Source organism: Natator depressus, chromosome 6 (genome assembly GCF_965152275.1).
Source record: "Natator depressus isolate rNatDep1 chromosome 6, rNatDep2.hap1, whole genome shotgun sequence".
Taxonomy (NCBI): Eukaryota; Metazoa; Chordata; order Testudines; family Cheloniidae; genus Natator; species Natator depressus.
The window spans coordinates 54,567,520-54,592,346 of NC_134239.1; the positions used below are offsets into that span (position 1 = coordinate 54,567,520).

At 41.7% G+C, this 24,827-nt stretch overlaps 1 protein-coding gene and 1 long non-coding RNA gene across 4 annotated transcripts in view; both read right to left on the reverse strand.

Annotated features, from left to right (window-relative positions):
* Positions 1–11,319, reverse strand: part of LOC141990050 (uncharacterized) — a 54,648-nt gene extending 43,329 nt beyond the window's left edge. Inside the window, exon 1 of the long non-coding RNA XR_012640064.1 lies at positions 11,242–11,319. This is a non-coding gene — a long non-coding RNA (uncharacterized LOC141990050). The remainder of the gene's footprint in view (positions 1–11,241) is intronic.
* The window catches only part of LRRC4C (leucine rich repeat containing 4C), an 860,187-nt gene that overhangs the window by 254,575 nt on the left and 580,785 nt on the right, over positions 1–24,827 (reverse strand). The gene's annotated exons all lie outside the window — the stretch shown is intronic.

The window sequence follows — 24,827 nt, forward strand, 5'->3', positions numbered from 1 at the left end:
AATAACAATTCATTTTACACTGGTAGAAAGGATTACAAAAAGTGTAGCCCAATAGAGAATAGGGTATGCAGAACCCCCTCTGGAGAGGCAAGGGTTGAGGAGCTGCTCTGGGCTCAGGCAATTCTGTCCTGCCATGTCTGCAATACATGCCCAGGCTGGAGAGGAGCTTAATAGGGGAACAAAGTAGTTCATTTGTAGGCAGCCAGTAGAGATGATCAGGTTTATGCTCTAAAGCTCTGCAAAAGGAGCACTACGGGAGGCCCAAATTCGGGGCCCTGTTTATTGATAATCTACCAGACCTGCTCAGGGAAAAACACTCTGGAGTTCTGCAAGGCTGGAGACTCATTCTTTGATTTATTTTGTTTACATGCCTTTGCTGTACTTTCTTGTATGGGGAGGGTGGTAGGAAGTGATCTAGGGAGACAGCTGCATAGCACTCCAAGGTACAGGACTTAGCTGCCTACCCTTTGGGCCCTGGATTGGAACCTGGTGGAGAGGGTGGGCCTAGGTTCCCCTACCTACCTCCTGATACGGTGAAAAGCCTATACCTGATATCAGAGACCCAGGTCTAGGAAGACCCCATATCACAGAGAGTCCTGACATTGGAACTTTGGCCAGGTGAGGCCTGAAATGGAACTAGCCTTGGTTGGATTCTTTGGGTACCCTTGAAGGGGTTGATGCAACTTGTGGCTCAGCTGGAGGGCTGAGTCACAGAAAATGGGACCACTGCAGGGCAGGGATGACTGTCAACTGGTGGCATTAACACTGAAGAGCACCTAACACTTCCTTGCCTAATCACTAAGTGGTGCCAGAAGCCCTCCCTCCTTCACAGCCATATTCCACCAAAGTTGAAATGCAGGCCAAACTTGGGTGAACAACACACAGCAACACTACAGAACCATTAAGGACCTAAAATGAAGCCACATAGGTTTCCCACTGGAAAACACAGAAGAAATTTTTTTTAGGATGTCAGAATATAACTATTAACCAAAATGGAATTTGGCCAGGACAGTGGGACTAACATTATTAAAAATGCCATAGAATCTTTAATGTGCTCAGATGGTGGTTCAAGGGCTTGGTTTTATGTCTCATCCAGAAGACACACATTTACTAATATTTAAAAGAGAAACTGTTTCATAAAACCACAGAATATTTATTTTTAGTCATGTAATTTAACATTCCAGAGCCTCAAATATGAATCAAACCTGCTTAATATCATGAATCTTCCACAGAATCTCATATGCTTGAAGGAAGGGCTCAATCAGAACTAATTTTCTGGTTAAAATATAAATAATTAAAATCTGAATACCTGGCAATCCAACACCATATGTTGTAACAAAATGTCAAGGCCCATCAATCAGCAGCCAGCTTTATTTATGCAGCACATTAATGGACAACTTCACTGTAGCCAGGCAGCAGATCAGCAACATATGCTGCCCAATTGCTGCCACATTGATGCCAGGATAGAATGCGGCATGCATACACACATGTAAGCTGTGTCCGATCTACTGATCAATATGTGCATCAAGTAATTAACCGATTAAGGTCACAGGGTTTTCTAAAAAGGAAATTATTCCACTTCTTATAAGGAAACCTGCAACATTCTTCTGTCTTTTTTGGGGGCGGGGGAGAAGGGGGAGGAAGGAAGAGGTGGAATGTGTCTTATAGCTCTCAGTTCACTATTTAACCTCTTGCATGCTTTGAGGAATATACCGTATGCACTGTTCCTTTAAAAAAAATAGTTGTGATCCTGGATGTGAAATAGCATGGTGCTTAGGTGCCTGATTTTGTAGCAGTCCCTCTCTGGTATCATGATTAACTTGATGTATTTTAATTATTATTATTTCTACAGAACAACATTTTCCTGCCTGAACAGCTAAGTGAATGTTTTTGAAGACTCGGGGACCTCTTAGAGAGGTCATAGGGTTAAGATTGTACAAGATGAGCTTTGAGGTGTAGGAGAGAGCAGAGATGACAGAGTAGATAAGAGTGAGAAGGAGACTCAGACGTCATATTTGCCCTCTTGAAAAATATAGTATCGGAGGTGGTGGGAAACCGGGATATTGTCATTTTTGAGCAAGGATATCTAAGTTACAATTGAGACTTTGCCAACACAAGTAATAGCATCTAGGCCAATTAGATAAGAGAAGAATAGAAAAATGGAAACCATTAATATGCTCTAACTTTGAACACAACTTTGTTCTCAATTGTAGGAATCTAAATCCTGTTGCAGCTAAAGGAGGGTAAAACATGAATGGAAGGGGCAGGGCATGAGGAGTCAGGAACTAAAAATGGTCTTTGTTTCCCCAATGCCTCAGTGAAGCTAAGAGAAGAGGACAAGACAACTTTTAAAGCGTGGGCATAGTCCATAAAAATGACTTTGAGTCTGATCCAATTCCCAACGGAGTCAATGGAAAGCTTTCAATAGGAACTCAATCAAACCCACTGTGAGCTTCTATATTATAAGTATTCTCTCCCAATGAATCCCACTAAAAAGTCTGCTCAGTTTTCAAGTGGGAAGATGATTTCTCTATCTGTAATTATTACAAATCCCACCTACGATCTGAAAACCTGTGTTCACCTGTGTTCTTTCTACTACTTACTACTTCCCTGGTACCAAATATTCTGCAATATGAATTTAATGGATACTTTTCTTAGTACATCAGATAGAATAGAGCCCAGTTCACTGTCAAATAACTATTTGCTATGCAGAACTAGCAAGAATGAACACTTGCATCAGTAAAATGCTGACAAATAGAGATGACTTCAAGATGCACTTGGAACAGTTTAGTTGAGCAAAGAAAGTCTCATTTTTACATTTTTTTTAAACAATAACCATATTTTACTTGGCTCCATTCTTTTAGCATCAAAAAGGTGGAGGAACAGCATGGACAAAGCAATGTGTTGTTCACAACCTTCCTTCACAACCTCCAGTTTTTGACTATTTACTCAGTTTGGCTTGTATTGAATTTACTGAAACGGAGTTAATCTGTATATGTCTTTAATTTGGTCTTTCAGATTTGAACTAGATATGCTAGATGGGGCGGGGGGAGGAGGGGAGGGGAACAAGTTTCAAACCAAAATGGGCTTCCCCATCGAAAAGCAATTTTCCCTTCTTTTTATTACATACTTGTTTTCAACATTTCCAACACAAGAGAATGCCCTGAGTCTGACCAAGTGGAAGCTGTTCTTTAATAACATATAAAACACCTGACTATCATTAGTTCACCAATACCATTACAAAGAATCATCAGAAAGCTACACAACTCACTACTATCCTGCAATGGGATGCTGGAATTACTCTGATTTTAAAGATGCTGGAAAAATAACATAAACAATTCTGGATTTATAGTTTCTAGATTTGTATATAGTTTCCTCCAGGATATATCCTCTGTCTTCCCTGAGCCTCAATAAAAGCCCATAAATAGGATATTTTGTACAATATTTTGGGGGTGATACACGCTTGTCTAGCATACTTTAAACAGTTCTTAATCTGTGGAGTAAAACATCCCAGAGTCACCACTATTTATCTGAGGGATTCCCAGCCAGATCCAATACCCTTGTCTCTGATATGCTGTTGAAGTGGTCTTGCTGAGCCACTTGACACAGTCATCCTCAGAATAACTTATCTCCTTACATATCAAATCACCAGGTCCTACAAAAGACTCCTAGGAAATACTGCAAGAACTAATGGTAAGGGTTCTGAGGTCACTCTGAGGAGGAGCTGATTGTAAGTGGTTGAACTTGATGCCTTGGAATGAAAATGTTTATGAACCTTTAAGATTCAGCAATCAATAGCATTATGGATTCAATAGTAGCTCAGTCTCCATGTGTATGAAATAGGCTCACTTATCTGGGGGGGTAATAGAGGCCAAACAGGGACTTGTTAAGATGCAGAGCTAAAATAAGAAGGTACAAAAGAAAAAATGTTACAAGTGCATGAATTGAATATTATATACATGCAAAAGAATGTGTCACTTCCACATTGACCAGGATTAACTGAAAAAGGACGAAGAAGGCATAGCTTTCTACTTAAAAGAAGCACAGTAATGATGGATGACTTGCATTAACATATGATTTTCATCTGAATCCTAGAATGTCCTGCTGAGCCAATTGATTTGAAATGTTCTTCCTGCCTTCAATCTAGCACTGACATCAAAGAAAAGGGCTATAACCTTTGGCGTAAAGAAGATGACATCCTGATAAAAGGTCTTGGCTGCTCCTTAGATTCAAATGCCTTTCCTAGACAGACAGTACAAGAATGCCATGAGTCCCCACTGAAGAGACACTTTGACCTACTGCAACATTGCTATGCAGTGAGGTTATCCCTCCAGTTAGCAGAGGGTAAAGGAGAGGAAGGAAATCTAAGAGGGGAAAATGTTATGAGAACTTTAGCTTCCTTTCCTTCAGGAAACTCCCCCTTAGCTCCCCATCAAAGAAACTGGAGCATAACTGGCTGCTCAGTGTTGAGGTCTGTTAGATAACCAAACTCAGTAGAAAGGAGACCAACATTTACACTAAGGTATCAAGATAAAGGAGGGATAAGCTGAAAAAAAATTCTCCTGCTTTACTCCTGTGGGGATGGCAGAGTAATAATAGGGCCTATTAATAATTCAGCAGCTTTCTTGTGCTATTTAGTAGCTGGCTACATCTCTGCTAGTTTCTAAGGCTCATTCTCTTTCCCACACAGGTCCTTGAGTATCAAGACTTTGCTTCAATTCTCTCTATTCCAACATCATTAAAACAATAGAAATCTTTCAGGGAAAACAAAATCTAAATCCAAACATATTAGAGCTTTGCAGTGAAAATTAGAGCAACAAGTTTATTTTTGATTTCCTGGTAGGTAGTCTAGAGTATACAGTTGTGTATATACCTGGCAGAATACAAGGTGAATACAAATGACCACCACAGTTTTGTTTTTAACTTAGCACAAGAAAGCTACAGGCTGGACAAACTGAAGACCTCCTGTTTATCTTGCACGGATACAGTACAGGCAGTTACAGTGCCTCCTTTCGGGACAAGAAAGTTTATTCATTGTCCATGGATCAATCAATCCAGGTCTTTCTAATGATAATGACAAGAAGGGTGCCAGTTATGACTGAAATGTATGTTTGTGTGTGCATATGGTGTAAGTGTTGTTTTTTTGTTTTGTTTTAATTTTGCAACGTGGATACCAGTCCACTACAAACTGAACTGCAATCACCAAATCACTACACATACTGTATGACATGAGTCGGCTATCAAATGATGCTTTTTGGTTACTCTACACCTGGATGAGATTTGAACTAGTGGCACGTAAGTAAAAATCTCCATATAGCCCATTCCCTACCTTTGAGCATTTATCCTACAAACCCCTTCGCTTACATACCTTTATACCTATATTTCAAAAAGTACATTGGCTTCCCATATGACATTAAGTTGAAATTGAAGGTGATGGTTTTAATATATAAAGCCACATGGAAAGACTTAACTACATTAGTGACTATCACTCTTCCTGTTACAGAGATAGAGTGAGGAATTTTTTTTATTAATTAGAAATGTGCTCTGAAATATTTAGTGGAATGTCCCTGACTGTGAGCCTCATCAGAGTCATCAGAATCAATTTGTTTATTTTCAGAGTTTGTCATGAGGCACATCTTTTTGGTTGTTTGACTATGACTCATAGGTAAGGGCAGGCCATAAATAGAAGTGTTTATTTGGGGGCTTTCAATTGTTACATTTTTATGATTTAAAGTGATTAAAGGATTGAAATGGATTCTAAATATACAGTGACAGAAGTTAAGCCATGAGGTTTTGAACACGTGGCTTTTTCCAGAAAAGATCCTTTAAGGAAAAAGTTATAGAAGAGGTGTTCAATTGCTGGGTCATGTTCTACTGACAAAGAACCCTAAAATGAAAAACACGTTTTCTTAATTTTGTTGTATCACATTACCTGATACAGACACTGTACTTTTGTGACTGGGGATCCTAGTTATTACCACAATATAAAAAAAAAATAATTATAATAATCTTAGAAACCATCCTTATTTCCACTTTAACTGCTTCTAAAAGCTTATTCTAAATGGAAAAGAATGAGAAAATAAATGAAGAACAATGGCTATGTAGAAGACGTGATGAGTTCCATAGTGTGATGAGAGTCAGGCTCAGAGAACCCTCATAACAAAGAATCTAGCTACAATGATTAGCTCTTTCAAATCCCAGTTCTCAGTATAACATTACGTCCTATCCACTGTGAGTAGTGTGCACTTGTGATTATTACCACCTCTGAGCTAGAGTTCCATGCCACTGGATTCTGGACAAGGGACAAAGCTACAGGGTAAACCAAAGAAAGGTACTATATAGTGATGTATTTAGATGCTCCTGAGGGAATTCTGCACCAAAAAATAAAAATTATGTGTACAATATTTTAAAATTCTGCAAATTTTATTTGTAAATAAACAAATGTGGCTCCAGCATTGTAGTGGTGAGCACAGGCCACTGACTGCATTGAGGTAGGAGATCACCATGAAGCCCCCCACCTCACCTGGTACAGGGACTTGGCAATGAGGCTGCACCTGACCCTGACACAGGCTGGTCCTGCCCCAGAAACACCCTGGGGCCCTGTCCCTCTGTACCAAGTGCACCAGATGTGGGTGGGCAGGCTCAGCCCATCAGGATCCAAGTATGGAGGGGTTTAGTGTTGGAGGATCCAGGTATGGGGTGAGAGGTTTCTGTGTGGGGCAATCTGGGTGCAGGCAGCTCAGTGGGAGATCTGGATGTACAGGGGCTCACTGGGGGGTTCTGAGTGCAGGGGCAATGGGACTCTTCAGGGGATCCAGATGAAGGTGGTTGGGGCTCAGCAGGGGTGGGTCTGGGTTGTCTGGGTGCTGGGGGAGTGGGGCTTGATGGGGCAAGGATACAGGTGGAGCTGGTTGGGGATCAGTAGGGTGGGGGTCTGGGTGTGGAGGGCTCATCAGAGAGGTCCAAGTGTAGATGGGTACAGTTTCTCAGGGTGAGGGTTTGATGGGCCTGCTTAAGGGCTGCCGAGGGGATGCTGCATGCCGGGCTTCCACTTCCCCCATAATTCCCTTGTCCCCTTTTCTTCTCCATCCCCCTCCCCTCACTCCCACATTCCCCTCCCCCTGCCCTATGCCACCCCCTTCCTTCCCCGCTGCCTCTTCCCCATCCTATCCCACCCACTTCCCTCATTTCCTCTGCCCCCCGCCCCACCGTGGACACTCACTGTTGCACCAAAAACAGGAAGGCTCCCAGCACAAAGAAGGGGAACATGACCGGCACTAGGACCCAGGAGGTGTCATTCAGCTGCGGAGTCAGCAGAGCCCAGATGCAGCTGGGCAGCTCTGCGCTTGCAGAAATGAGGGGGGGCAGTAGCACGTAACCAGTGGTGAACCGGTTGTTTTTAACTTTTGAAGCAGTTTTAGAACCAGTTGTTAACCCGCTTCCCTGCAGTGGGCGCTGAGGCTTTGATGGGCTCTGGCCGGGAAGTGATGTAATTCCTCTTCCGGCCGCTGGGGGCGCTGCGCTGTGGGAGCCATGTGGGCTGCCGCCTGGCCCTGAGCACAAGCCCTGGTGCTGCTGCTGCTCCCCCGACCCCTGGCCCTGGGGATCCCGCTGCTGCCTGGTGAGTCCCCGGCTGCACTGCTGGGCCTGGGCTGCGTCCTGCTGCTCGGTCTGCTCCGAGCTACTCTCCCCGTGAGCACCCACCACCCTGCCTACAGCCAGCCCCTGTCTCCAGCCACCCCCACACCCCTTGCCCGCAGCCAGCCCCTGCCTCCAGCCACCCCTGCACCCCCTGCCTGCAGCCAGCCCCTGTCTCCAGCCAGCCCCGCACCCCGTGCCTCCAGCTAGCCCTGCCCCGCTCCCCTGTCTGCAACTGGCCCCACGTCCCATGGTGCCTTGCAGTTCCCAGGGCATTAACCCTGCACACCTGCTTCAATGGGGGGGGGGCATGGAGCAGTTGCGACCCACACATGTGCACACCCTAGGGTGACCAGACAGCAAATGTGAAAAATCAGGACACGGGGTGGGGAGTAATAGGAGCCTATATAAGAAAAAGACCGCAAAATCCGGACTGTTCCTATAAAATCGGGACATCTGGTCACCCGAACACACCCCCAGGGAGTGGCGGGGACCCACACATGTGAAACGGAGCTCATTTCTAGTTCAGGCCCATCTTTTTAAAAAAGAACTTTAGGCAGGGTTAACATACATCCGTATTTTCCCAGACAGGTCAGGCTTTTTGGTTCTTAAATCGCCGTCCGGGAAAATACGGACGTATGGTACAAAAAATACATATTGGGGCACATCCCTTAAATCAGAGCTTTTTATAGGGAACCGGTTGTTAAGATTTTGGCAGCTCATCACTGGGGGTATCCCATTCAAGACCCAAACTCAGATGGCATGACACATCATAACTCTGTTACTACAGTAGCTTCCTTTAATGTCAGTATTTTGTGTTTATGATATCAGACGCCAAAACTAATAGTTTGGTTATAATGCATTGTTTTTCAGTGTCTATTTGGTATCAGCTAGGAGGTGGAGTTGGACTTTCCTCCTTTTCTTTCTAACCTCTTTTTTTTTTTAAGGCAAAGTTACAATCAAATGTTAACAAACTACATCTTGCATACGTTACTTATTCGGGATCAAGTTAACATTCAGAGAACCTGACTAAAGATTCTGGCTTGTTAGCTGGGGAGCCCGTCTCCTCTGAATATGCTAGAAAGGGAGAACAAATTTCTAAACACCCCCTCTCCCCCATTCTGGCACTTCTCTTGTGTACGTATTTGGTGTGAAGGCTTTTCCATTACTTAGATGGTCTGACTGTGGGTTTCTTAAATATTTGGTCCTACTTAATGCTTTGGTAACATTTAACATTCTTCATTTCAGTGTCCAAGTCCCATCCCAACTCTAACAGAAGTTCAGAACATGCATGGCAGCCACCTTCCAAACATCCTATTTACAGTGTGAATTCAATTAGCATACATCTAAGGAGTATCAATAGTCTACAGACACCCACATACATTCCTTTTGATTCAATGCTGTTGTCTGTAGTCTAGAAAGAATCATCACACCTGATTACACACCATTGACATAATGATCTTCGGGAATCTGTAAGTCCTTAAAGTACCTCTCCACCCAGTAGGCCTTGTTCTCCATTGCCTTGCATTATGTAGAGTCATTTGTAATTGGACACAAAATATCTTATCCTCCACTCCGTTATATCAGTTTTATGCTAGTCTAACTTTACTTATAGTATTACACTAAGATATGGAGTAATTGAGAGTGCAAAATAGGTGCAAATCCCTACCATTGGTGCAAGTGAGTAGAGAATTTTGGTTTGGTAGCATTTTACACCCAGTCTGCACTCACCTTGCTATGTTTAGATGACAACACATGGTGAAGTGGACAGAGATTTAGGCCCAGAATAACCATTTGAGATAGGAAGAAAGAGTGGTCTAGTGGTTATGGCAGAAGTCTGGGAGTGAGTCCTATTCCTTGTTCTACCAAAATTCAGGGTGATGACTTTAGCAACTTGAGGGTTCTAGCCCACGAAAGCTTATGCCCAAATAAATTTGTTAGTCTCTACGGTGCCACAAGGACTCCTCATTTTTTTTTCTCCATTACTAAGTTTTCCTATATGCAAAATGGGGATAATACCATCTATTTTGCAGGGATATTCTGAGTCTTAATTAAGCATTTCAAAATCAGTGCAGAAAAGATACTATATATGTGTAATGTTGACCCATAGGTCAGATTTGTAGTAGTCATAAAGCCTACTGGTGAACCAAACTCCCAAGATGTTTTTAAGAAGGCTGTTGATTGCTGTAAGATGTGAAAATGCCAGATTGTGAAACCTTTAGTCCAGTACTCTGTTGTTTGAGTTACAAAATGATTTTGCAAGGAATGTACTAATCACAAAAACAAACAGAAATGCACAACTAATACACTAATGGTAAAGATTATGATTAAGTAACAGATGTGTGATCACGAACTTGGAAATTTATGAAATATACCAGACAAACATATATTTTTATTCTTATGACAGGAAAGACGAAGTTGTAAATTGTAAACAAGCAAGCTATAAGAAGTCCAAGAAATATGCAAGCAGCTGAACTAGACAGAACCGAGATCAGTCTGTCATCTTTGCCATTGTCTACAAGTTTTGTTTCCACAGACTTGGTAACGTATATACCTTTCTGTTATGTGCTGTACTAATAATTGATTAATAAATATCATTCAAGCATAGGTATCGGAGGTCTCCTTAATCATGAAACAAGATTAAACCTGAACTGGTAAAACATAGGCACCCTTAGTGGGCCTCATATTCATGCTATTGACTGAAACCTGACAGAGCAGGGTTACAATCTACCTATCAGGGGAAAAAGCTAACAGTGTAGAGGTCTGGACTCTGGTTGGGACAATTCAGATGCATAAAGCACCACAGAGCCCTTGCAGCGTGGGGGAGAGCTGGAAAATAAGAATGCTAAAAACGAAAACTTGAATGAGAAATGCAAGAACAAAGAGAAAAATACTACTGAATAAGTAATATAAGAAAAAATATAATAAACTGAAATGCTAATTAGACTAAACACCATAAAGAATAAATTCCTAGCTAATAGGAGTAATACTAATAAATAAATAAACAATAATAATAATAAAGAGAGTATTGAATTGTTTGTAAATATACAGTTGAACAAAGAAGGGGTTCAATTGTGCTGGTCACGGTCCAAGGATCTGTCCCGTGGAGTCATATGTGTTTATTGTTTGCATCCAAGGTAGGACAAAAGTCAAGGACAAAGATAAAAGGTATGACTGTCCAATGTCTGTTTATTGCCTGTGAAGCCTTAGATTATACAGTTACGGATATGGAAAAGGGTCTCAAGGAAATAAAAGAGAATCTTGAAAGGGAGAAAGGACAGAATGTGGAATTAAGATTACAGTTTGAAAATGCACGTGGGTTAAATGCATCTCTAGCACATAGTTTTAAAGAAGAAAATAGTAAAGAAAATAAAGGAGCCAGATCTGATACAGCAAAGAGAACAGACAGAGATTGACCTGGCAGAAGCAAGCAGAAGAGTACAAAGGGGCTTACCTGGTCGCCAGGGAGGAGTTGAACAAGGCAAATCACTGCATACACCATGTAGAAAGGAAGAGAAGATTATAAAAGAGGAGTCTCATGCATTCAAGAGACAGATGGTGGCATTGAAGCTTGAAAATACATGACCTTCCATGCCTCCTTACCCAAATTCTCCTTATGAGGATGACAAGGAACATGTCTATGAATAGGATGAACCCTGGTTAGATAATAAAGAGCCAAACAAAAAAAGAGGAAAAAGAGGTTAAAATTCCTGTAGCTCCATTAAATAGGAGGCAAAGGGCAGCAATAAGTGAGGCAGAGAAAGAGGAGGGAACTACATGCCAGGAGGGGTACTGAAAATCCAGGAGCGGATGATAGGAATAGCACTGACTTTTCCCCAGATAAAGAACAAGAACAGGGAGACACACTTGCATCCACTGATATAAAGAAGTTGGGTTTAGTAGCAAAAAAGGCGAGGATAATAAAAAGGGTGATCTAATGGCAGTGCACAGGACTAGGACTGCTCAACAGGCACAGCTGTTTGATTTAGAGGATCCAGACTTCGTTAAGGTAGTGCAGATGACAAGAGACAAAACCACATGAAATGCTCTTCCTCATGTCTACAAAATAACAGAGATGAGTTTTAGTGGCACCATATCTCAGCTCCAAAACGTATTGCAGTCTGGACACGTATGCATTACCTTAGTGGACAAGCTCAAACAAAAGCCAGGAGAAGTCCCCGTGAATTATCATGAATGGTCAGCTTCAGTGTGGATAAGAAATGGTATAGACAATAGAGCAAATGATATTCACTATATTATCCTGTTAGTAAAGAATTTAATTACTGCCACAAAGAACTGGGTGGAGCTTTTGTTTTGACTGGATTTCAAAGTAAATGATGTTTTGGAATTAATGACTCAGACATATCACAGCATAATAGCAGGAAAGGCCAAAGTAGAAAGAAAAAAGGTAGTGGCAGCTGCTGCTGCGGTTACACTTGACAGTCCTGGGGGAACATCAAGATGGCAGGCATTTCCCAGCTGGGGGAAATATAGTTGTGATAGTTGTCAAAATAAAAACTTCCAGGCTATGGTAGAAGACAAGGATTTTTCATTTATGGCTCAAATAGAGGGCAACATTTTGGTTGGTCTGGCAAAGGACCACTATCATTCTCTAACCCTCCTTGCTACCCATAGCCAGCTCATACACTTCCTCCTCCCTACGCCAAGTCACTGATTCCACAAGACTATCATGAATTGGAGTGATTATCTGCCCAACTTAATGCTGTCACTGAAAAAAAAAAGACTGGAAGGTAGGAGACCAGGTCATGTTTCTGTCATATGCTGTATCAGAGCATAACTTATGGTACAAATAGCTTGGTCCATGCTATATCAGGGCTAAACCGAGCTCATCAGTGTATAACATTAGAATTATGAGAAATAAAGAGGTTGATAAAATCTATTATGCCAATCAGCTTACTCTGTTCAAAAGACATAATGTCCATATGCAGAAATCATGTGGAGGCTTCTTTTGCATAATGACAGGTTTCAGAGTAACAAGATCGTCTGAGGAGTGGGGGGGGGGGTGGTGGAAAAAACAAGGGGAAATAGGTAACCTATTTCCCCTTGTTTTTTCCTACCCCCCCCCCCAAACGATCTTGTTAAACCCTGGATTTGTGCTGGAAATGGCCCACCTTGATTATCATACATATTGTAAGGAGAGTGGTCACTTTAGATAAGCTATTACCAGCAGGAGAGTAGGTTTGTGGGGGGGGGGTGAGAAAACCTGGATTTGTGCTGGAAATGGCCCACCTTGATTATCATACACATTGTAATGAGAGTGATCACTTTAGATAAGCTATTACCAGCAGGAGAGTGGGGTGGGGGGAGGTATTTTTTCATGCTTTGTGTGTATAAAAAGATCTTCTACACTTTCCACAGTATGCATCCGATGAAGTGAGCTGTAGCTCACGAAAGCTTATGCTCAAATAAATTGGTTAGTCTCTAAGGTGCCACAAGTACTCCTTTTCTTTTTGTGGAGGCTTCTGTTTGGGAGCAGCATACTCCAGTGCTGCCCAGGACAAGACATTCTCCCACTGGACAGATAAATCAATTAAAGAAACCAAATGTATTATAATGATATGGGGTAAGGCAAGTGACCGGTATGAATCCCAACGCCATAGCTGGGGCCCTACCAAATTCACGGCCATGAAAAACGTCACGGACACCACCACCTCCCCCCATCCCCTATGAAAACTGCTCTTGTGTGTACTTTTATGATGTACTATAAAAATGCTCTATACTATACAGTACTACAGGGTAAAAGCATACAAAAGTACAACAGCTTTTCTGAGACTGGGGGGGTCTCAACCCAAAAGAGGGTTGCAAGGCTACTGTAGAGGGGTGACAGTATTGCCATCCTGTGCTGCTGCTGCTGGCGGCAGTGCTGCTTTCAGAGCTGGACACCTAGCCAGCAGCTGCTGCTCTCTGGCCACCCAGCTCTGGAGGCAGCACAGAAGTAAGGGTGGCAATACCATGTCCCCCCCGACAATAGCCTTGGAACCCCCTTTTTGGGTCAGGACCCCCAGTTTGAGAAATCCTAAGTCTTAAAGGCTTTATACGTTTATATTTTGCCATCTTAAAATATATATTCATGTTTATTACAACATCATGAAATTTAAGATTTCAATATCTGAAAACATGAAATTCAAAATTTGTAAAATGCTATGACAGTGAAATTTATGAAAATAGACTGTGAATTTGGTAGGGGCCTAGGTATAACGACATTATGGCCTGGAGATGCACCCCAAAGAATGTTACCTGCAGGAGATCATCCATACAAATGAGTTCATGAACTTCACAGGCTGGACTAATGACACTACTGTAATCATTCAAGATGTCGCAACCAAGACACAAGAATTATACCAACCAGGTATCAGAATGGACACTGGGGAACAAAAATGATTTGTAATGTTTAACCATATATGGTAAATGTGATCTCACGTGCCCAGCTGTTGAAGGAAACCTGCATAAAGGCACTGGAGTCACAGGTAACCAGAGGGAAAAGGAGTACTATTGACCACTTCAGTGTTCCCTAATCCTTTGTAGTAAGTTATGTGGCAGAAATGTTACTTTAGAGGGGTACTTTTTATGTAACATGGGACCTCAACCCATTGTATTATGGTATAGATTACCAGGACAACAGGATAGGCTGCCGTATCACGTAGTTGGACAGGTTCTGTTTAAAAAAGGGACGGAAAGATAAGGATTGGGAGAATAGTAACATTGAGGTACCTGCTTGAATGGTCAAGTAAAAAGTAATGTTGCCTTGATGCAGCCAAAAAACACTGACCTCAGAAACTATGTGACCTGTGATTAATTTATTACTATTGTTGTTGCAGTCTCATCTAATCACAAGCCTATGGTTCTGGTCTTAGATATATTAATTCTGGTGCTCTTTTTGCTAGCTTCATTCCATCAGTTTCTGTACTATTTCATTTCTTCTTCAATTTGAAAGGATTGGCACAGACTTCAACACACAGAAGTGAAAGTTCACTTTATTTGACACCTATTTATAACTGTTACGGTGGAGGTTGTATCCCTCACAGCCTGCTTTTATTGCTTACAACTGGGACTGGTTTTTGATCAGGTGACTAACTGCCAGTCTTTCTGTCAATCTCCAGCTGATCAGCTACCTTCAACTCTGCACTATTTTAGAAAATCCATACCCAACTTCTAAACCATCATTGTCTGACTTCTCATACTAGATTCTCAGTTCTTGCTCTCTATTTACTGCAGGCATTTTTAATACACCAATTACTGTAGTATCTAGACACCAATATTTATATAGTCTTACTAGATACATCGGATGGTAAATACGACAGTACATTTTCCAGTTAAACATTACTGTAGTGTTCTTTTTATCTTTTACTTTGCCTGTTTGTCTTCTAATTCTTTATATATACCCCTTTTATACAATATTAATTAACTAGCAATCTGGTAAACATATGATGAGATAACTGGCTCTGTGGATGAGGGGAAAGCAGTGGATGTTTTATTTCTTGACTTTAGCAAAGCTTTTGATACTGTCTCCCTCAGTATTCTTGCCAACAAGCTAAAGAAGTATGGGCTGGATGAATGGACTATAAGGTGGATAGAAAGCTGGCTAGATCGTTGGACTCAACGGGTAGTGGTCAATGGCTCCATGTCTAGTTGGCAGCCAGTATCAAGTGGAGTGCCCCAAGGGTCGGTCCTGGGGCTGGTTTTGTTCAATATCTTCATTAATTATCTGGAGGATGGCATGGATTGCACCCTCAGCAAGTCTGCAGATGACACTAAACTGGGAGGAGTGGTAGATACACTGGAGGGCAGGGATAGGACACAGAGGAACCGAGACAAATTAGAGGATTGGGCCAAAAGAAATCTGATGATGTTCAGCAAGGACAAGTGCAGAGTCCTGCACTTAGGAAGGAAGAATCCCATGTACTGCTACAGACTAGGGACCGCTGTTCCGTCTAAGCTGTGCGCACACACACAGAGATCCTAAACCCCGCATACACGGCAAAACTCCGCATACACAAAAATTTGCACAGAAGCAAAAAAATTTGCACAGAAGAAATTTTTTGCGCACATGGCTTGTCAAAAATTAGAGAGAACATTGCTAGGGATTGAATGGCTAGGCAGCAGTTCTTCTTAAAGGGATCTAGAGGTTACAGTGGACGAGAAGCTGGATATGAGTCAACAGTGGGACCTTGTTGCTAAGATGGCTAACGGCACTTTGGGCTGTATAAGTAGGGGCATTGCCAGCAGATCGAGGGACGTGAACATTCCCCTCTATTCGACATTGGTGAGGCCTCATCTGGAGTACTGTGTCCAGTTTTGGGCCCCATACTACAAGAATGATGTGGAAAAATTGGAAAGAGTCCAGTGGAGGGCAACAAAAATGATTAGGGGGCTGGAGCACATGACTTATGAGGAGACGCTGAGGGAACTGGGATTGTTTAGTCTGCAGAAGAATGAGGGGGGATTTGATAGCTGCTTTCAACTACCTGAAGGGGGGTTCCAAAGAATCATAGAATCATAGACTTTAAGGTCAGAATGGACCGTTATCATCATCTAGTCTGACCTCCTGCACAATGCAGGCCACGGAATCTCACCCACCAACTCCTGTAACAACCCCTAACATATGTCTGAGCTATTGAAGTCCTCAAATGATGGTTTAAAGACTTAAAGATGCAGAGAATCCTCCAGCAAGTGACCCGATCTAGAGGATGGATCTAGTAGTACCAGATGACAGAACAAGTAGTAATGGTCTCAAGTTGCAGTGGAGGAGGTTTAGGTTGGATGTTAGGAAAAACCTTTCCACTAGGAGGGTGGTGAAGCACTGGAATGGGTTACCTAGGGAGGTGGTGGAATCTCCTTCCTTAGAGGTTTTCAAGGTGAGGCCTGAAAAAGCCCTGGCTGGGATGATTTAGTTGGAGATTGGTCCTGCTTTGAGCAGGGGGTTGGACTAGATGACCTCCTGAGTTCCTTCCAACCCTGATATTCTATGATTCTGTGATTAACATTCAGTTTGTAGCATTAGCACCCTCTGTAATCTCTACCCATTAAAAGTGGTACAATGAAACTCACTTATGTAGTCAGTAGGAGGGAGTGGTGCACATTGTGACCCTATGTCCCATATTCTTCAGAGAGATATGCTTAGATATGAATATGGCATAACTAAGATATGTTTTATGCAAGATGGGGCATGCGAGGTATCATTGAAAAGGTTATGATTTACTGTATGTGATTATCCAATTTATATGCAGGATTCATTTCTGTATCTGAAGTTAGAAATATTGACTATGTAATAATTACAACTGTGTTTTCACCTGGGGAACACCCACCAGACAGTAGGCAATCAGCCTGCAATGGGCCATGAGGAAGAACAATAGGACTTTGAAGATACTAATCTCCCTCCTTCCTGAGAAGTTTCCTGGGATTCTGCTTGGACACTGCAGGGTCAGGTGATTGTGTCACCTGGTACTAGACCCCATCTTGGACGTTTAGTGTTTTTCCATTAAGAGGGGGTGACGGTCAAACTATGAAACAAAGGATTCCCACCATCTGCAAATCCTATTGAAGGCTGAGAAGTGAGTTCAGCCTTGCCTACAATGCTACTTTACAGCACCGAAACTTTCTTGCTCAGGGGTGTGAAAAAACACCCCCCCCCCCGAGTGATGCACGTTTGAGTGCTGTAAAGTGGCAGTGTAGACAGTGCAACAGTGCTGGGAGCTACTCCCCTCGTGGGGGTGGGTTTTTTACAGCACTGGGAGAGCTCTCTCCCAGTGCTGGTGCCACGATTACACAGCCACGTTAAAACGCTGTCGGGGCAGCGCTTTAACATTGGTAGTGAAGACATACCCTTAATCTTGGCTCTTCTTACTGCTTCCCTGCTCAAGAGAGAAGACTGCTGAAAACACCTGAAAAAACAAAGGAACTAAGCTGGGGGGAAGGGGACAGGGGCTGAGCCCAGGTGAGAAAGGTCAGCCTGTGAAGGATATCCCGGGAGATTTCAGCTGCAAGCAGTACAGTTTACCTTCAAGAAACTCTGCAACCCGCATAAAACAACATTTACGGTGAGAAATTACTATTTGTAGCCAATTTCTTTAATGTATTAAGCCTAGTTTGTGTTTGTTTGCTCAGTAATCTGCTTTAATCTGTTTGCTATCCCTTATAATCACTTAAAATCTACCTGTTATAGTTAATAAACTTATTTTTTGTTTATTCCAAAACCCAGTTTGCGCAATTCATAACTGGGGTGTGTGTGTGGGGGGGAAACTGTGCACATCTTCCTCCACATTGAGGGAGGGAGTGAATTTCATGAGCTTATGCTGTATATCTCTGTACAGAGGAAGACAATATAATTTTGGGTTTACACTCCAGAGGGTTTGTGCACCTGAGTGCTGGGAAATTCCCTGAGCTGAGTTTTCCCACACAGAGCTGATTGCAGACTCTGTGTGATTCTATAGCTGGGTGTGTCTGTACCTGTGTGTGTGTGTGTGTGTGTGTGTGTACAGCGGGACAGGGTGAGGGAGCCAAGGCTGATGTAACGGGCGGACTTAGTGGGACCCCAATACATCAGGTGGTACCCCGAAAGGGGATCCAATCCGTCACATGCATATACCTTGTAGGAGGCGAAAGACCCACATAGTTTACTATTAGAGAGATTTTTTAAATAAATAGAATTCTTCACTCCAAAGGAACCAAAGCATTTAGAAAATGGTGTACTAGATATACAGCATCACTGAAATATAGCCAATTATGAGTTGGAAGGCAGTGACTAACCATGGATTCATACATTTAGGCAAATGAGGGAACCACATCCCACCAATTTCTTACTATCCTACTGAAACTGAAATCCCTCTGTGATGCTGCAGGATTCATTTTCACTCTTTAGCCATCCTTCCACTCACCAACACCCCCAGTGTAACTGCACCTTTACAAGTATCCATTACATCGCACACAGTATAAGACTAGGGAGAGAGAGAATATTATCCTTTATGTTTACAAAAAATGCCAAGACAACTTTAACGCCCCTGTAGAGAAGGCAGAACTTCATTTTGCCACTTCTCATCAGAAATACCCACACTCTGCGTAGAATTTGGATTATCTACCTCAGGAGAATGAAAAGCTGAGTCTGATCCACCTAGATTTGAACCTGTGGTTATACAGAATCTAGGGGTGAGATCCTCACGCTGCTCTGGCCTCCTTTATGTCAGGTTAAAAGGCCACAGTGGTGAAAAGGGGCTCTAAAAGACCTGGAATCAAGGTGAAGGAGGATTCCCACCCCGATTTCTGAGGACCCACCTTGCAAGCCCGGATGTAAAGGGGACATAGCAGAGACAGAGCTTAGGTTACAGTCACAAACACAGCACTGCAGAGATTCTGGGACCATGGACTGCTCGATACAGGGACAGATCTTTCACAGGGAAATGACTGACATCAAAGGAAGCTAGAGATAAGTGCTATACCTTAGACAGGTCCCCAGAGCTGTGTAAATTCTGCTGGGGGCCCTGGAGCAGATCAGCATCTGGAGGACACACAGATGGATTAAAGAGCTACATGAGTGCTGCCTCCCTCCTCTCAACTTCCTTCTGAGCTTGGAGTCACAGTGCAGAATTTCACCCTGAGGTTTCCCGTCTGATGCTTTGATTGCTAAGCCTTTGCTTGTTGCTGATGTTTTTTGCTCTCACCAGCCAAAAGCATGTGGAACACTTGATGCCTCTGGTAAATGGTTTAGGGGTTATAAAGAAAGTGAAGGCTATGTAACATAGCTTTGGGTAATTTTGCTGAACTTATTGCACATTATGTAGCCTGAACCTTCACAGACTGGAACAGTGAGATGGTGCAGCAGAGTTGGGCTTCCAGCTTTACTGCCTTTTAAAACCGATGGACTTACTACAGCAGGCAAGGAGTGGGCTCATGGAGAAACAAGTTGTAAAGAAGAGCCCTGCACTCCTAAAACCTTCCTAGACATTTTCTGCTGCCCTACTACATTCCCTTGAACATGGGAGCTAACAGGCTGACAGTGCTGTGTGATGAGGCTGATGTTGTGTTGACAGTCTTCACATTCGGTTCACAATTTTCTTATGGCTATACCCTGAATACAGGCCACTCTGAATCAGTTTCCACTAACTGTTATCCTAATTTCAGATACAGAATATGTCCTACAGAGAACCCCACCGAGGCTATACTTGTGCCAACCAGAAACCACAGCCAAAAGTGTGGACTCCATCAAAATCACTGAATGTGTTTGTCCCCAGGCAACTAGCAGTCAGAGTGTAATTACAGCTGGCTGCTTTCCTTGGATACAGAGTAGGAGAGATTTCCTAGCAGTTCTTTTCTATGTTACTCTTTAAAAAAAATACAAAGAGGAGTGGGTTTTGTTTTAGTTTTAGTTTTTAACTGTTTTAATCTACATGGTTTATTTATTTAATTAGTTTTTGGTGTAGATAAAATCAGGAGCGTGAACGAAAGTGGAGTGAAAACAGAAATCAAAAAAATGGGGAAAGTAGAAAAAAGGTTGAGAGGTAAATGCCAAAAGAGGAGAGAGAATTAAAAAGTTACAAAGACCCTCCAAACAACATTATATTTGACTGAGTTTGTAACCAGCTAGCAATATAGGCAAGTCTAAACCTTTGTTTCTACGTACACAGTTAACGTGTTAGTCTGTAAATACATAGTTTACCTGTAGCTAGTATCCATAGTGGGTAAAAATGTTTTACCAATGCTATTAGCATAGCAAGGTATAGAAATGGTTTGGCACAATGCTTTAAAAACAAAAACACCCAAATAAACAACAAAGTAGACAAAACCCTAGAACAATACCTTTTACTTTTTCTTCTTCCAGTGCAGCAGGACATTTCAAAATGCCCCACAGGATGCATATACCAGTTTGTGGCTCTGAACGAGAAAAGCACTTAAGTATGTGCTTAACTTTAAGCTTGTGAGTACACATATTGACTTCAAAGGTTCTAATCATGTACATAATTTTAATCATGTGCTTAAGTGCTTTGTTGGATTGGGGTCAGAGTACATGTCCTCTGATCACTTCATTGAGGCACTATGAGAAACCTGCTCGGTTCTTCCAGAGCATATTCAAACAAATTGAGGTAGCATGTTAGCTATAGATGCACAAATGTAGCTGGCACATGGCTGCACTAGGAATAAAGATGCTGTGTGGGAAATTTTAAGAAAAATACTAATGTGTCCAAGGTCCAATTTTGTGACTACAAGGCTGGGCTGAAATTCTCATACAGACAGGATGGAGGCCTCTCTGCATTGGGAACCCAGACACCCAAAGATGCATAAAAATGACACATAAATGTTTTTAAAATTGAAATTTTCCAACCTCAGAAAGATTAGGTAAATCCTTATTTAATCAAAACCACCATTGCTACTGAAAACATGACACAGTTTAGACCCTTTGTGGCTTTAAAATTCTTGACTCATCTGGGCCTCTAAGATGGATAGTGCTACATTAAGATCCTGGTGTACATTAAGAACATGAACGAGGTTGAATTTTACCTGCACAGCTACAGATACAGAATGTTCCACATAGCTCCACTGAAAACTAGCCACTTCCATATTCACCTCCGACCCAGAACTTCCATAAAGGAGCTAGTGCCTCTCCTGTGTGAAATTAGTTAGGGAAGGATGGTTTCAAACTCAGCTGCATGCTCTTTTGTAGAGTGAGATCTAGTCACACATATTACATGGGCACACTTGTGCCCTCTGATTTCTTTGTTGTTCCCATTTCTCTTTATGCTCCTATCAAGCTGTTAAGTCTTTTCTCCAGTTTACCACAAAATGTTACCCTGCTTACTCTTTTTAGGTATAATTTGGAGAAAACTAGAGACATTAACTAAAATCAGGCATTGAAGTAGACTGTGTAGCAGTGTACTGTGTTTCTGTGCATGTATGGGTGGATAGATAGATAACTACAATTAAGTCCTTTGACACATCCGATCCCTGTTTGGGACAGTTATATGCTACTGTAATAATAATAATAAATAACTAAATAAATAATGATAATTGAAACTCCCTTTGAAGTCAGTGGAAAATGTGTCCATATTTGAAGGCAAAATTGAGCCCACTGTCTTTCAAAATATTTCATATGGAGGATGATTTTCTAAAGCACCCTAGGGAGTTAGGAGCAAAAATCCCATTGAAAGTCAGTAGAATTTGTAAACCTAAATTCTTTAGGTGCTTTTGAAAATCTCCCCATATGTGCAGTGTGGGCAACTTAAAGATATCTGTACACTTAGATTACCTCTTTAGGGCAGAGACCATCAGTTTGGTATGCTTGGACAGCACCTTGCACAATGGAGTTGAAGATGCTACATGCTTCTGCAATACAAATAATACATAATCATCATCATCATCCCAGGAGCCTTACTTTTTGAATTTCCCGACTCCTTAATGGAAACTTTTCACTAGAATAAGCTGATACATCCCAAATCCTTGCCTAAATTCACATACAGATATTAGCTGCCTATGAAGTGCAGACTGAGTGGAGGTGGAAAGTGGCAGTACATAGCAACCCAACAGAAAACTTTTAAGAAATAAATGCAGAAGATGCTGTATTCATCTAAAAACTATGGAAGGAATTTAGGTAGGCAGAATGTTTTACCTAAATTGGAATTTGGCAAGGGTTTGAGATGTAACAACTTACCCTAGTGAAAAGCTGTGCACAATGTGGGAAAATTAAAGTTATCTTTGTACTTAGATAACCTCTTCAGGGCAGGGACCATCACTTTATTACCCTTGTACAGCACCTTGCACAGTAGGGTGAAAGTAGTCTGATTTCCAGAGGTGCTGAAGACTTGTGCTCTCATGAACTTCAATAAGATTTGTGGTTTCTGAGAATTTCAGAGATGTGAAGCAGGACATCCAGTATTCCCTGCCTGACTACAAAGTTTTATAGAGATACACATGACTGGAAGCTTACAAAGAAAGTCAGAGTATCTTATATCCTTAGGTTTAGTGATTCAGCAGAAGGCTGATGCTATGGTACATAGGCACGAATGGACATTATTTTAAACATGTCAGATGGGTCAGGAAGCTTCTCATTCTCTTTTCACTCTCCTCTCTGTGTTGGCTAATGCCATGTCCTAAAATACAGCAAGTTGTCTTATCACCACCGTTTTTGGAGGAATTGCATCTACAGGCAAAGTGCTACAATCAATGGGAATGTGACATGCTGCATTTGTGGCGAAGGAGCTTTTTCCATATTTACCTTGCTACTATTCTTCATCATGTAAGTACTGGTGCTCTTATTAAGCCATTCTTAGAATCAACCAGTATGCTAGTTTTTCACGGTATAGACAGAAGTATGTTCTGCAATTTATTCAGCAAATAGAAACTCTTCAATCACTGCTTAGTGTAAATATAACAATAGATTTTCATTTTTTTAAATTTAAACCTTGCTTCAAAATATGATCAAATTAATGTCTCGGTACAGTAAAGAGAAATTTCTTTGCATTTAACTTTATATCATGTATCAAAGGGTTTCATTCTGTTGTCACTTACACTGGTTTTATACTGGTGTAGCTCTATGGACTTCTGTGGAGTTACTCTTGGTTTGCACCACCGTGTAAGTGAAAAGAGAATCTGATTGTGGTAAGTATTTCAAAAGTGATGAGAGTCACAAGCCATACTGGGATGAATCGCAGGCCAGGGTAAGAGTTTTGGCATCACCTGAACTCTTTTAAGAATAAGAGGATGAAACTCAGAAAAATGAAAATAGGGTGAAATCTTGGCCACATTGAAGTCAATGGTGAAACTCGCATTGATTTCAGTATGTCCAGGATTTCATCCCAAGCCTCCATATCAGGGAAGTTTATGCTGAATATCAGGAAAAATTCCAAATAATGGGCAAAAATAATGGTGTAAATCAGCAGTAATTCAACTGACATCAGTGGAGTTAAAATGAAGTTAAAGGAGAGGAATATCAGGTGTAGTTCAATCTAATTAGAATGTGGAATAGTTTCCCAAGTCATAATTCCTATTATTTGTGTGATTTAGAAGGAGACTGGGCAAAGTGCTGGAAGATGTGTATTTCTATGGAGAAATCCTGTCCTAACAGGAAGATAAATTGCCTTATAAGTACAGTGAGTCTAGAATTTTTCAACAGGAAATGTCCTTTTTGCAAAATTAGAGTTTTCCATCGGAAAACTGGAAGTGGAATTGACAAGAGCTACCCAGGCAGGAAGCCAACGAGCTGCAGCTGGGCTGCAGGACTGGGAGCTGGGCAGACTGAGCACCCCAGCTCTCTGCCTGCTCTGCAACCCAGCTGCTTCTTCAGCAGCTGGGCTGGGCAGGAGGAGGGAAGCCTAGGTGCACAACCCACAGCAACCCATCTGGAAGGTTCTCGTTAAATTTCACTATCTTTCTGCAGGGAGAAAGTAAAATTGACAAAAACCTTCCAGGAGGGCAGCCAGCAACTTGAAAAATACTGTTTTGATTCTCCTAAAATAGAATGTTTATGGAAATCCATTCGGGGGTGCAGGAAGGAGGAGGGACAGACACATTTGTGACTTTTTTCCCCAATTCAGGAAAGAAAAGAAAAATTTAAAATGGATTTTTTTCCCCACAGGAAGGGATTTCCATTTTCTGGCCAGCTCTACTTACAAATCTTCCCCATCTCTGCCTCCTATGATAAACATTTTATAAGAGATAGATGGTTGGCAATTAACAAAATATCTTAATCATAACAATGTTACCAAGTGCCACAGTAATATAAGACCTTGACAGGTTAAAATCCTTATTAAACAATACATTTCACTTCCGCTGAGAGCTGAAGACATATTTTGCATGGTGCTCTCAGCAAGCACGGTTGGAATTTTACAGTTAAAGATGTGAAGCAGAAAGAGGCTTTAGAAATGCTTTAGAAATACATCTTGTGGTCTTGTTGTTGCTGCTTTGTACTGTAACTAGAGATATGTACACAGGTCATCTATTCATCACTAGGAACTGAAAGACTTATGTTTAAAAAGACCATATTTTTGTGTCTGATTCTACATCCACAAATAATACCACTTATAACATAGTACATGTTTGATGACAATTAAATACATAACTCCCTGAATTATAATTGAAATCAGGTAGTTAAGATGTCTAAATGCTAGCATTTGCACCTTCAGTTAATTTTTGGTACAAAGGTGCAACCACAATAATTAAAGCTTGTTTCTGAAAAATCAGGCCTT